Below are 14242 nucleotides of genomic sequence, written 5' to 3'. Positions count from 1 at the left end.
CTGACACACTCAAAGCAAATTCTGTAAATTGACTGGCTTCCAGTCCTGGACGTCCTTGGGTCAGTTTCACCCCTTCTTGTGATCTGTTTCTGCAGACATGAAATCAGGAAGTTGGAATGGATGATCGCCAAGGTTCTAACCAGGTCTGTGCAGGGTTCTGACAACCTCTCTCCTGGTCTCTGGGTCCGGCTCCTCCTGGATAGGCATCACCCATTGTGGCTGAGGTCCCCTCTGCCCTGACAACCTCTCCCCCAGTCTCTGGGCCCAGCTCCTCCTGGATAGGCATCACCCATTGTGGCTGAGGTCCCCTCTGCCCTGGTGACACTGGCTTAGTCATTCCGTAGGTTTCCAGTCTGGGTCTTGCTCTCTGGTCGCCAGATACTGTCCTTTGCCTGAGCTGTTTTTCCTTGACTTAGCCTCAGTCTTGTCACTTTTCTCAGGCACACAGTTGAAATTTTCCTCCCAAGTAAAGTCAGATGCAAAATGAGAGCTTGTTGGCACAAAGAGACACCTTCGTTCTGCCCTAGGCTGCACCTCCTGGGTAGGCTGTGTTTACTCTTCTTTCTGGCCCCGGACCCCACTCCACCAGGGGAAAGGAGGGCCTCTTCATTTCTCCCCAAGTGAGGGTCAGCCTGTAACTCCTCATGTCCCTTTATCACGCCGCCTTTATGCCTGCGGTAGAACTACTCTTGCTTTCCGTGAAACGCCAGCAACCATAATGATCATCATATTTACTTGCACGAGAGGAATAATTTTAACTTTTCAAAGTATATAATTATTTCACTTCATTTTTACAGTATCTCTGTGCTGCCAGCAAAGCAGGAATAAACATCGTGATTTATTTGAGGCCCAAAGATTTATTGGAATCTAGTTCAAGATTTCTTGGAATCTTAGAACTTTCCAGCTTAATGTGAGCCTAGTGAATATCCTCCCCACCGATTCTTAACCTCTCTGGGGACATGGATAGCCTTGAAATCTTGGTAAAAATGTATAAATCTCTCCAGAGAAAAATGTACACACGAACACCATTCTGGATAAAATCTCAAGGGGTTTGTAGACCCCTGAAACCTTAAGAGTCCTCTTATCCTGATCCAGCCCCTCAGTTCAATAGATGAAGAAACTGAGGCCCAGAGAAGGTCAAAGGCCACATAAAATCAAAGGGCCGTGAGGACAGGACTGTCTCCTGGGCCCTGACTAAAACACTGCATCAGGTGAAGGGCCCAGATCCCCTCGTCTTGTTCTCAGCTTCCTAGTCCCTTTTCCTTTTAGATTTCCTGCAGCGGATGCATGTGACTGTCTATTGCTTCAAACTAAGGTGGCCCAGCTCGCTACCAGTCGCCTCCTACCTCCTACCAGTTTAAAAAAATTTTTTTTTTCTTTTTTACCCTAGATTGTGTCTCACTTGTCCAGTACCAGCACTGTGGAATCACCCCGGCTCAGATGTTTGCACAGGAAAGTTGTCTTTCCAGCTGGCAGACTGGCCTGGGAGTCCATGTCCCTTTCTGCCTGGCAGAGCGCCCCCCGCCCCCGGCCCCGTGTTCTCCCCACCGGCCTTCAGAGACTCGGGGTTCCCTGCTCTCTCTCTCTGCCCTGGGTTCCCTTATCCTTGCCTCAGCCGTCAGCACCACCTCTTCCTGCTCTTTAACATTCCAGGCTCTTTTTCTTTTCTGCTAGAAATTGAGAAACGTTAGTGACGGCATGTATTTTTTAAAATTGGGGTAAAATACATCTAACATAAAACTGACCATCTTAACCACTTTAAAGTGTACAGTTCAGTGGCATTAAGTACTTTCATTGTGTTGTGCAACCATCATCACCGCCCATCCCTGGAACTCTTTTTATCTTGCAAAACTGCAACTCTGCATCTGTGAAACCATCACCCCCATCTCGCTTCCCTCCCAGCCCCCGGAAACCGCCATTTTAGCTTCCATCTCTGCAAATTTGACTTCTCTAGGTCCCTCCCGTGAATTATACCGTTTTTGTCCTGTGGTGACTGGATTAGCTCACTTAGCCTACTAGCCTCCAGGTTTATCCACACCGTACCGTGTGTCAGAACTTCCTTCCTCGTTGAGGCTCAGTGACACTTCATTATATGTATTGGCTGTGCCTTGTTCATCTGTTCACCTGTCCGTGGACACTTCGGCGGCTCCCCCCTTTTGACTCTTGTGAATAATGCTGGTGAGCATGGGTACTCAAACATCTCTGAGCCCCTGCTTTCAGTTCTTTGGGGTGTATCCTCAGAAGTGGAGGCATGTGTTTAAGGGGTCTTAATTATTCACCACTCTGCCATAAGTCTATTTTTATTTTATTCTTAAACTAACATCTTTTGAACAGCTACTGACCTCCCTGGGTCTGTGGCACGTGCCTCAAAGGGTGCTTTCTCGGAGAACTCCGGAGGCTCTTTCCCATCCTCTCTCCCTAAAAGGTCCCCTCCCCTCCCCAGTCACTTCCGCTCCCTTATGGGGCTGCATTAGTTGACTATATATATGTGCATGTATAGTTTGTATGTTTCCTCCATTAGAATGTGAGCTCCATGAAAGCAAGGACTTTTCCGTTTTGTTCATTGTTATCCCTTGGATGTCAGGCACAGTGCCTGGTACATGTGCAGAAGACATAATTATTGTTATTATTTTTTAAAGATTTGTTTATTTATTTTAGAGAGGGGGAGGTAGAAGCAAAGGGAGAGGGAGAATCTCAAGAAGACTCCCCCCGATCAAGGAGCCTAATGTGGGGCTTGATCTCAGGAACCTGAAATCATGACCTGAGCCGAAATCAAGAGTCGACACTTAACTGACTGAACCACCCAGGCGCCCTAATTATAAACGCAAACTAATGATTGAATGAATGAATGAATGAATAAGCGAGGTACTATTCCTACCTGCAAGGTTCTTCCAGTCCGGTAGGCAGAGAGACAAGTTAAAATGGTTCTATGCAGAGTACAGGGGCTCTGAGAGCTGAGTAATGGGAGCTGTGGCTGTGGCTCGAGGACGGTCCTGGAGAGTGGACCCTGGAAGTACCTCCGTGTACGGGGCAGATTTTTCCCTCAACATTGATAAAAAGGCCCGTGTGACTGAGTAGCTTTAAATTTGTTTCCCTCCGGTCTCCCTACCACTTCATGACATGGTACTATTATCCTCAGTCTCCAGTCAAGGAAACCAAGATGGAGCAAGGTTAAGGAACTTGTCAAGGCCCCGAATCTAGCGAGTAAGGCAGGTTTAGAGTCTGACGACTTCTTTTTCTTTCTCGCGTCGATTATTTTTCTCTTCCTAATAAGGAAGAAAACTTAATTAAGTTTCTTCTCAAAAGTTACAAAAGTGGCGGTGCTCACTGCAACCAGAAACCAGGCAAAGATATGCTACAAATGGTGCATCTTCCTCCCTCCGTTCCTGGTGCCCCATCAGCACAGTGTGAACACTCCGGCCACCCCTTCCACACTGCCTCCGTGCTCACACAAACACACGCAAAGGGATCAATTCATTCTAGAGTTTTCTCTGTTCTTATAAAAGTGGAACCACTCCACACACATCCTCTGCTACTTACTTGTCTTATTTTGAACATTATGACCATCTTGCATGGCAAAAGATACAGATCTAACGCACTCTTTCAATGGCTTCATATATGTACAGTATGGCTGTACCACAAGTTACACAACCAGTTCCCTACTGGTGGACGTCTAGGTTGTTTTTCACTTTTTCCCACGATGGATGCTGCCACATTATTCTTGGGCACTGCTACTTTTTCTCTCTAGGATGCATTCCCAAATTGGAGCTGCCTGGCCAAAGTCTATCTGTATTTAATAGACACTATATATTATTTTCCAAAAGGTAGTAGCAACCCAGTGTCATGCTTAAAGCACTGCACTTTCTAGGCTGGACTGACTGTCCCCACCCTTCTTCCCTTCCTGCTTTTCCTCAGAGCCCAGTACCCTCAGGCTCATCCCAGCCTCCTCTGACCTGACCCAGGACTCTCCAGGAAGGCAGGAGGGACACCGCTTCCTTGTCTCACCTGTGGCCGTATGTGGCCCTGGGCAATGCTCTCTCCTCTCCCTTGGCCAGCGAGGACTGGCAGTCAAAAAACCTGGATTATAGTTCTAACTCTGTTGCAAACTAGCTGTTTGACCTTGGGCAAGCCACTTCGCTTTTCTGTGTGTTGGTTTCTTCATTCATAAATTGAAGGAGTTTGGGCTAGATGACCTGTAAAGCCCTCCCTCTCTCCAGATGACCTTTTTAGTTTGAGACACCCACAGAGCTGGCTCCCAAGGGGAGCACTGGGGTCTGTCTGCTGTCTGGGGTGGCAGGGAGCGGGTGGGTGCTGGAGACAGGACAGAAGAGCCTTTCTACTGCTAACTTCCCTCAGAAGACCTCCCTGTAGCCTTGACTGCTGATTCTTAGTGGGTAGGCTGGGGATTCTGGAGCCAGACTGAGATGGACCTGGGTTCGAACCCAGCGCAGCTGTATTCCAGCGGCATGACCTTGGGCAGATTGCCTCACCTCCCTGTGCCTTGACTTCCGAATCTGTTAAGCAAGCAAGATAAAATGGCCTCCGTGTTCTGGAACAGCACTGTCTAATACAACTTTCTGTGATGCTGGAGAAGTACTCTATCTGAACCTTCCATTACAATAGCCACTAGATACATGTCGAACCCTTGAAATGCAGCTGGCGAGGCCGAAGCCTGAATTTTAAATTTTCTGTAATTTTAATTAATGAGGATTTGAATTTAAAAAGCCACATGTGGCCAGCAGCTACCTTGCTGGACTTTGCAGCTACAGAGGATGAAAATAAGGTAGAGGGATTCAGTGTGTAGGAAGCGCTTAGCTAGCCCAGGGTCTGGCACATAGTAAGCACTCAATAAATGTTTGCTATTATTAGGTATTATGTGTCTTGCTTTCCGGCCCGCCACACCTCGTGGCTCTCAATGACACCCCATACTGGCTGTCCCAGAGTCACCTGGGGGAAGGAGGGAGGGGGGGAAGGTGTTGCTGCGGTGGTGCATGTCAGTAATGAGCCTTGCACTAAATGTTTCTGGTCTGCTACTTTCCCTGGAGGGTCATGTGAGCCAGAGTGGTATGTGGCCTGCTTTGCAAGTGATTAACATGGTGTAAGCAATCTGCATAGAGAGAAAAAAACCCTCCGTTGGTATTCCATTATTCTATTAGAGTTTCAGAGCCGGGATTAAGTGGACATGATTTCTTCCTATGGGCCATTAATTTTGTTTTATTGCTGGTCTGATGGCCATTACCCTTTTTTGCCAATGCATTCCCCCATTAGGTTTGTACAATTAACAAAATATGTGCTGTTAGGGCTTTGATAGGAACAGTGGGATGGAAATAAAGGGAGGGGGTAGCAGCCGCCCCTGAGTTGGGGTGGGGAGAGGCTGGGCCCAGGGGTGGGGCCTCAGGAATAAAGCGGGTGGGGCTTCTTCAGCACCTGCCCTGTAGCCAGTGGCATTCCAGGGAAACTGCCCTAAGACCTTTGCCAGCTCTCTCCAGGCTGGGAGTGGACTTGCCCAGGTGAGAAGGAAGGACACAAGGCAGGCCTGCCTGGTGGTACTGGTATTTTCCTGAATCCCATCCTCCACCCTCCAGCTGGCACAGCACAGCTGAGAACATAATAAGCCACCCACCCCCGTGCTGTCACCTTGAACCTGAAACTCTTAGGCAGGCAGAGTAAGTCAGCCTCTGGGTGTCTGGCCCTGTGATGGGAGAGACTTCCAGGGTGACACTCGCCTTCTCTCGGGGTAAACAGGAGGACCTGTGCATGATTAAAAGGGGATGACTCATCCTTGGCATCACCCGGTGACTGCCACACGGAAAGGCAGGATTGGCATTGTTAGGTCATCTAGTCTTTGGGGGAAAGTTAGAACTATGGATTGTTAAAATGTGAAATCTCCCACTTTTTAGATGTTGGCAGAATTTATAAAAATGCCACGGGGCACCTGGGTGGCTCAGTCGGTTAAGTGTCTGCCTTTGGCTCAGGTCGTGATCCCGGGGTCCTGGGATCGAGTTCTGCATCGGGCTCCCTGCTCAGCGGGGAGCCTGCTTATCCCTTTGCCTCTGCCTGCCGCTCTGCCTGCTTGTGCTGTCTCTCTCTGTCGTATAAATAAATAAAATCTTTAAAAAAAAAAGAATTTATAAAAATGCCAGACAGGCAAGAGTCAACATAGGGGCTGCCACTTGGCAACCTCTGTCAAACAACAGGGGTTTTAAGGAGGAATGGACATGATCAAATTTGTGTTCCAGAAAGATCCTCTGCTGAGGGGAGGTGGTAGGTGGGCAAAAATGGGGTGAAGCTAGAGGCCAGGAGACCAATTAGGGCCTGGGAAGAGAGAGAAGGCTGAGGCAGGTCAATGACGATGCCAAGCAAAGAACAGCAGTGATATTCCTGACAGAGAATCAGCAAGTTGTGGGTCTTGGTGTATTCACACCCCAGAGGATGTCCACAGGGCCGGGAGGTTGTCTTGTGAACGGGTCCTCTGGCCCCCGAGGGTTTGCCTCTGCAGAGGGCCCTGCGGCCCTGGGAGCCCACACCTTACTCCCATCCAATGTAGACAGATCGCAAGTGCTTCCAGTTCCTTCTGCCACGTAGGAAAGTCCTTAGGATGAGCCCACCAGTGCCCACATTGCTTACAGGATTTTGTATGTATTACCTGTACTTACAGGTACAGGCCCAGAGTCTTGGGCCAGGGTAGGGCCTGGGGACCGTGACTGAGGTACCTTTTCCAGTTCTTCTGTAACTGGGCGACCAGTACTGCATGTGGCCCTGTGGGGGCTGAAGACAGGTGTGGAATGAGCATCGGTTCTTACCAGGCTTCAGGAACAGCAGTGTGTTACCCTCAGTGCTGGGTGGGATGCATCTCAGAGTCAAGTATTTAGTGCCAGGCAATTTTATCAGTATTCAATTACCTAGTTATCGTGTAATTTAGAGCCTGGTGGTCAGGGCGTACCATGCTGTAACTGCCAACCTCAGTCAACAAATATAAGTAAGCAACCACAGGCTGTTGGCAGGTGACGAGGGGAGCATGAGTGGAACAGAGAGGAGACTCGGCGATGAGGTGGGGAGACACAGGACACACCATCTGGATGGATGGGTGGTCCTTCAGGGGTTTTCTTCTGGAATGGTCTATTCATGTTTTGTCTTTCTCAGAAGTTTTGCTCATATACCCGTGGAGGGGTTTCAGAGAAGAGGAGGATCGGGAGAGACTCTTGGTGTCCAAGAATGGGTTTTCATAATTTGTCCTCATTCCAAAGGTCTGGCTGGGGCAAGGGCAGAAATGCTTTCATGGGCAGTGGGATGAATGCAGAAGTCTTCAACCCTCCTGCTTTGCCTCTTTCTTCTTTTCCGTTCAGCTGCTGCCAGCCCTCAACTCTTAACACTCAAAAACAACAATAGCTGGGGCACCTGGGTGACGCAGTCATTAAGTGTCTGCCTTTGGCTCAGGGCGTGATCCCGGCGTTCTGGGATCGAGCCCCACATCAGGCTCCTCCGCTGGGAGCCTGCTTCTTCCTCTCCCACTCCCCCTGCTGTGTTCCCTCTCTCACTGGCTGTCTCTCTGTCAAATAAATAAATAAAAATAAAATCTTTAAAAAAAACAATAGCCTTCATTTATTGTTATTATTATTATTATTATTATTATTATTATTATTATTAATCTGTTCCAGGCATTGCACAAAATGCTCTTGATGCATCGTCTCATTTAAAGATGCTACTATTACCCCCCTTTGAAAGATGAGAAAATTGAGTTTCATAGAGGTTAAGGTTAGGTAAATGATGGACCCGGGTTTGAACCCAGAATTCTCTGACTCCCACATCTTTACTCTTAACCTGGGTGATATACTGAGCTACCTTAGCACGAGACTTAGAGCCCTCCCTGGCGTGTTAGTCTGGGCAACCTCTGGGGTATATAGATGTCAGATGGAATTTTGGTTTAAGGATTATCTAGTAGTCTAACCCTATCATTTTGCCTACAGGGAAACCGAGGCATGGAGGGGTTAAAGTTCCTTCTCCAAGATTGCACATTCATGAGAGAATGAGGAGGGCATGAACCCATGTCTGATTGACACCCCTCTGTTAGGGGTGCTCTTTCTATTAGACTCATGTCCTCGCTAAGCCCCAAGCTCATCTCTCTCCACCCTCCCGACTTACCTAGGAGTGCTCCTTGGGTGCCACTCAGCTCCCCTGGAGCGTGTGCTACCTCCTATGGGAAGCTTTCTTCTGCCCCTCTCTCTGCCTCATTCCCAGACAAACATGAGCATTCAACAACTCCTTCCTCATTTATCATTTCGCCAATTTCCTCATATTATAAACGTGAATGGTCAATTTCATTTATAGTTCCATTTTATTTTCATGGTGAATAAGACAGGCCTGAGTTTCCATTCTGGTTCCATGACAGCATGGCTGCTTGTGTGAAGGCTTTTGACATGATCGCTTGCCTGCCAGGACCACCAACTGCTGGCTTTGGGAGGCCCTAACATACACGGCACAGAGGTGGTTTTCCAGCCTGTGTACACAGGTCAGCGCCAGGTTACGTAGACTTTTCCACAGGTGCGTGGTCATGAGTGAAAAATAAGGCCAGTATGGAGAGTTTGCATGTTCACATATGTGTGCCCACATGTGTGTGTGCACGTGCGTACATGCGTGTATGCGAGAGAGAGAGAGAGAGAGAGAGAGGAGCAGACAAAGGGATAGAGACAGAAAGAGAGGGAGAGGGAATGCTTTCCACGCTGCTCTATTTATTCAATTCAAAGAATGGTCCTTGTTGCTCTCCTTACTTTGGGGGATTGAATTACTTCATGAAATGATGGTGAACGAAGACAATATTAAGGTTTTCTCAGTATATAAGTTTGTCAACCCTATCAGTCTCCTAGTGTTTTTCTAACACTTCATTGATGAGTGAAGCCCCATCTGGGGGACCAGGCTGTGGGTCCCTCCAGTGCTGGGGAGCTCACTACCTTCTGAGGAAGCCTGACCGTTTTTGCATGGTTGTCATTGAGGGAGACGTCTCTCTTATATCGAACTGAAGGTTGACTTCCTCTAACATCTAGCAATTAGTCCAATCCCTCTGTCTAGTGTAACACAGCCCCTCTTTCATATAGTTCCTTCAAATATTTGGAGGGCCACCACGTGAGAGAAGGATGGGTAATCTTAGAGAGGGACAGATTAAGGCACGTATCTGGTTTCTTTTGTAGCTACTACTGCATAGCCTCCTAGTAATGGAAATACAACAACAAAATAGCAATAAATAGCTACCATTCAGTGAGTGCTGATTTTGTGTGAGCCACAGTTCTAAGCACTTTGCAGTTTACAAAATCATTCAATCCTCACTTGAACCTCAGAGGGAGAACCCTTATTAGCCCAATTTTACAGATAGAAAACTGAGGCACAGTGAAGGTAAGTAACCTGACCATGGTCATTCCATTAGTGAGTGGTAGCGTCGGGACAGACTGGACAGTCTGTTTCCAGAACTTGTGCTTTTATTTATTTATTTGTTTTAAAGCTTTTTTTAAAAAAAAATTATTTATTTGAGAGAGAGAGAGAGAGAGAGAGACCAAGAGCACACAGGGAGAGGGGCAAAGGGAGAGGGAGAAGCAGGCTCACCACTGAGCAGGGAGCCCAATGCAGGGCTTTGTCCCAGGACCCTGGGATCATGACCTGAGCCAAAGGCAGACACTTAACCGACTGAGCCACCCAGGCTCCCCGAGAACTTACGCTTTCAGCTACTGGACATCTCCGCTTACATTTCCTCTTCACTGTCAAAGTTATTAAGATGTAATGCCAGAATTGCGTCTTAAACTAATATGGATTGTTAAGTCCAAAGTGAGGGGACTGTTCATCCCTCGGCTGGACACTGTGTGACTATTAATGCAACCTAAGATCACATTTAATGCTCTTGGCAGCAACACCACACTCTGGGCTCATCCTGTACTTGTATTCAATTCAAATCACCTACCTTTTTTTTTTTTAAACCACGTTACCCTATTCGGTGTTTTTGCAATTGACTTTTGAATGTAAGAGTGGGATTTGGTGTATATATTCTCGTCAAATCTTTTTCTACAATTCTGTAAAAAATAAAAATGGATTTGCATGTGGACATGGGATATAGTAATTTGGAGGTTTAGAGTGATGGGATTGTGGGCTCTATTTCTTTATTTTCAAAATTATTTCTTTACGGCTGTCAGGATCTTATTGTGCAAAAACTAGTAGATGAAAAAATGGACTTTTCCTTTTGGCCCATTCTTGCCGCTTGTTAAAAGCTTTATAACACCCCTGAATCCATCTCTGCAGGAGCGGCTGTCCTTCCCAGGTTCGCAGCATGTGCAAATGGCAAGTCTGCCATATCTTCTAAGTTGCTTGGCAGCTCAACAGACAATCCCAGAGGGCAGGGATAAAGTACCACTGCCTGCACTTCAATCTAGAGACTTCTTACACTGAGCTCAGTAGTCAGTTGTTTTCAAGACTCTAAGTTGGAGCCCATTGCCAACCATTGCCAACCATTGCCAACCCGCGGCTGGTTCTGAGCTGCTGGTTGTGGATTCTGTTTGGCATGAACAGGGTCTACCGATGAGCACTTCAACAGACATATACTGAGAACCCAATACATCCTGGGCACCCTGCTAGGTGCCATCCTGTCTTCAAGGACCTGCAGTCCAGTGGTCTGGGCTTGTCTCAGAGGTACCTCCTTGAACCATTAACCTCAGTCATGCAGATGTTAGTAGATAGCCCCAGAGAAGGTGCCTTAGCCTCTGGACATCATCATGAACAAGAGGGACATTTTCTTTCCATGAGCACATCACACTATACCCCATGACTGAATTTTCTATCTGAAATTCCACCCTCTTCCAAGTAGCTTCTCTGTCTTAATTAAAAGGAAGATCTTAAAGGGGTTAGGGCGGGTGGGGAGGGCTCCTCTTCTTCATGTCATTTCCTTATTGAAAAACTTTAAATGGCTCTACCAGCTCCTAACCCAAGCCTGGCCTCTCTGCCTGACACTCAGAGCCCTAGATACTCTGGCCCCAATGGGCTGAACTCAGTGTTGGTCCCTCCTTGGTCTCTCTCAGGCAGCCCAATTTCTGTATTGCCCCAGGTCACTCCATGCTGCCCCCCTCTCATCCTTGCTTGGATTGCTCCCTTTCTTGGAACGCCCTCTTGCTCCCTTCTACCAGCCAGATCTTGCCTGTCTGGTCTCCAAAGCCCCATTCAAGTTCTCCCTCCCCCTGACTACTTCTTCAGTGCCTCAGCTCTCACCACTTCCTTCCTCTGTGGAGAGGGAATTATAGTCCCTACCACACAGTTCAGCACTACTGTGCGTATAGTCTTGTCTTATCTGATGATGCTCTATATGGGTAATCTTATTTCCCCAATGACGGCAGGGCAGCACTTTTATACCAGGACCCACCCATGCATTTTATTTCTGCTGCACCTAGCCAGTGTAGACCGTGGAGCAGACACCTGATAAGCATGTGCTGGGTTTTTCTTGTTGTTATTGCTGTCTTCCAGAAAGAGAATTAAGAGCAGCCACATTTTTTATCTTTCCAGTCTTGCCCTCATCATGCTTCTCCGTGCACATTCTTCTCCTTCCAGGCCGATTGGACTCTTTACCTTTCCTCGAAAATTCTCTCTCCCGTCAGGACCTTCCATAATCCTGCCGTAAACAACAGCCTCGGTTTTGTGGTTTGCCAGTTTTGTAGCCTTCCCCATATAGGTTGCCAGCTTTCACAGGGCTGCGCAGCTCTGTCCCCCTGCATGGGGTCCTCCATCAGACAGGAGGCATCCGTAAATGATTATTGCTTTGGTCAGCTCAGGGCTCTCAACAGCCATGAGCCTGTTTTTCTCCGGGATTCCTATAGGGAAGGGGATGAAACTCACAGGAAATTGAGGCACCGAGCAGGTAAGGAGGGAGCCATCCTCTCTTTCTGTCCTGGTTAGCTGTCCTACCCAATAATAATCATCTTGCACACAGAGTCCCTTGATCAGGAAACCTTCCCACTCAGCACTGTGGGAATAGAGTCCTGGCTCTGCTCTCACACCAGACCCAGCCTGAGGTTACCCTCAGCCCCACCTCACTCTCCCTCCCAGTAGAATCATACACATCTGTAAAAACGTTTTCTCTTATTGACAGGTAAAGTCCGGAGCAGGACTCTGAGGCTTTCTGTCCTCCATGCCGCTCACCAGGAAAGGGACTGTGAACTGTAAGTAACTGTGTTTGGTGTTTCCATGCTGACTCAATAAGGTTATGGGTTAAGGACCAGCCCTGAACCTGATCTTTAACAGCCATGCATTGTGCAAGAGAAATACTCAACAATGAGCCAGTCAGAATGTAAAATACAGTGGACTTCTAATTAGATTAGGTCTGAATGTGACAAAGAAGCCCTGTAATATGACATCCTATTTAATTAGACTTTATTGATTGTGCATTAAGGTGGACTTGATGTGTTATGTGTGTCATGAGTGTTCGAGAGGGAAGCTCTTGAGTTTGCCACTGTCATCTGTGGGCTAAGCTGGGGAGGCAGTGAGAGGAGGAAGCAGGCCAATTCATAGCCCACACTTGTTTTTACGCCTTGGTTTATTTCTAGGGAGGCATGAGGGAGGGGAAGGGTGACCCTGCTGGTGTCACGGGTAGAGCTCCACTGTACGCTTTAGGTGTCATTTTGGTTCTCCCACTTGGCAAAAGTCTACCCACCTAGAGGAACCCAGCCCAAGTCCGGTCTCCCCAATGAACCCTTCCTTGGTAACTCCAGCTAGACACGCTCTCTCTCTCTCCCGAAGTTCTGCTGCATCCACACGCCAAGCGCCCCTCTGGCCTGCTCCTTCCTGCGTGCCCCCCAGTGAAGCTGTGAGCTCCTGGAGGACAGTCTGGGATTCCCGTGTCTTCCTGTCCCCGCGGCACCCTCCACCTGGTCTCTGTTCCGCAGATGTCCGCCAGAAGATTGGGTTGCCCTGGGCTACGTAGCTTCCCACCCTGCTTCTGGGGCTACCGGAGGCTGGGCTGCTGCCGCGCCTCTGATAGTACATTGGCTTCCAACCAGTCCATGGAATTATAAATGATTAACCGTTATCAGCGCACATCTTCACCTCTGTGTAAAAATAGATTGACTGTAATGAGTATTTGAATAAATCATAAGAATGGCCGCCATGCGATCGTCTAACATCCTGCCGATGGCTGCCCGGTGAGTGAGCAGGGCGCCGGCCCTCCCGCCTAATGGCCTGCGATTCAGTGCTGGTCGCCTCTGTGATTGACGGGCTGTGGCTCCCAGGGCACCTTCTCCACAGCCCAGGCTCTGGAGGGGTCTGAGCCCGGGGGCCCTGCGGGGGCAGGGAAGGGTGCATCCCTCCATCCTGTTCCGGGAAAGCCTACCTAGGAGATGTGGCTGGGGGGCTGGGGGAGGCACAGTGGAAAGACCTTTGTGAGAATCATGTCTCCTCGCACCGGAGGTTAAAGGGACCTCATAAGTCAAGTCAAGTAGGAGAGAAGCAAGCTGAGCGTGAACCTTAATGAGAGTAGAGAGTGGGGGAAATAGGTCTGCACATTCCCTCCCTGTCTCCGAGGGTACCCGGTGCCTTGTGCTGGGCCACACACACCCAGGGAAAGCTCCCTCACAGGGACACACTCTTGGACCTACACTGAGGAACAAGGAAGAGCAGGTTTCTCTGGGTCCCAGGATTCTGAGATGGGAAGATTCAAATGATCTTTCAGGAAGGTTTGCCAAGGCTGCCTCGGACATGAGGACCCTGCCTTTTGGAGAGGGAGGAAGAGGAGAGGGGGTAGGCTCAGGGGGACTGGGACCAGTTGAGGAGGGAATAGTCTGAAGTGTCAGAGTGAAGACCAGGGAAGGCTGGATTTGAGACAGAAACTGCAAACATTCGATTTAATCCCAGTGGTTACTACGGCTGTGTAACAAGCCACCCCAAAACTCCGCGTCTTCACAATGTCTATTATGTGCATATCCTGTGAGTCAGGAATTCAAACAGGGCACCATAGGGACGCCTTGTCTCTGTTCCACTGGGTCCGGGACCTCAGCTGAGGCAAGTGAAAAGCTGGGTGCTAGAATCATCCGAAGGCTCATTCACTTATAATTCAGGGGGCTGATACTAGCTGTTGGCTGAGATGTTAGCTGGGGCTGCCAGCCAGGCCCATGTGACCACTCCAAGTGGCTCAGGCTTCTTCAAAGCACGGTGGCTGGACACCAAGGGGGAGCATCCTCAAAGGGAACAAGAGCCAGCTGGGATCGGTACTGCTGAAGTCAAG

General features: G+C 48.6%; 1 protein-coding gene across 10 annotated transcripts in view; it reads left to right on the top strand.

Annotated features, from left to right (window-relative positions):
* PKNOX2 (PBX/knotted 1 homeobox 2) overlaps positions 1-14242 on the top strand; it is a 257373-nt gene that overhangs the window by 59896 nt on the left and 183235 nt on the right. For all 10 annotated transcript variants that reach the window (XM_087868315.1, XM_087868318.1, XM_045798062.2 and 7 more), the window contains exon 2: positions 12116-12185. The gene's annotated coding sequence lies outside the window, so the exon portion shown is untranslated. The remainder of the gene's footprint in view (positions 1-12115; positions 12186-14242) is intronic.

Source organism: Ursus americanus, chromosome 16 (genome assembly GCF_024610735.1).
Source record: "Ursus americanus isolate L20-20 chromosome 16, mUrsAme1.1.p, whole genome shotgun sequence".
Classification (NCBI taxonomy): domain Eukaryota; kingdom Metazoa; phylum Chordata; class Mammalia; order Carnivora; family Ursidae; genus Ursus; species Ursus americanus.
This window is presented reverse-complemented; position numbering and strand designations above follow the sequence as displayed.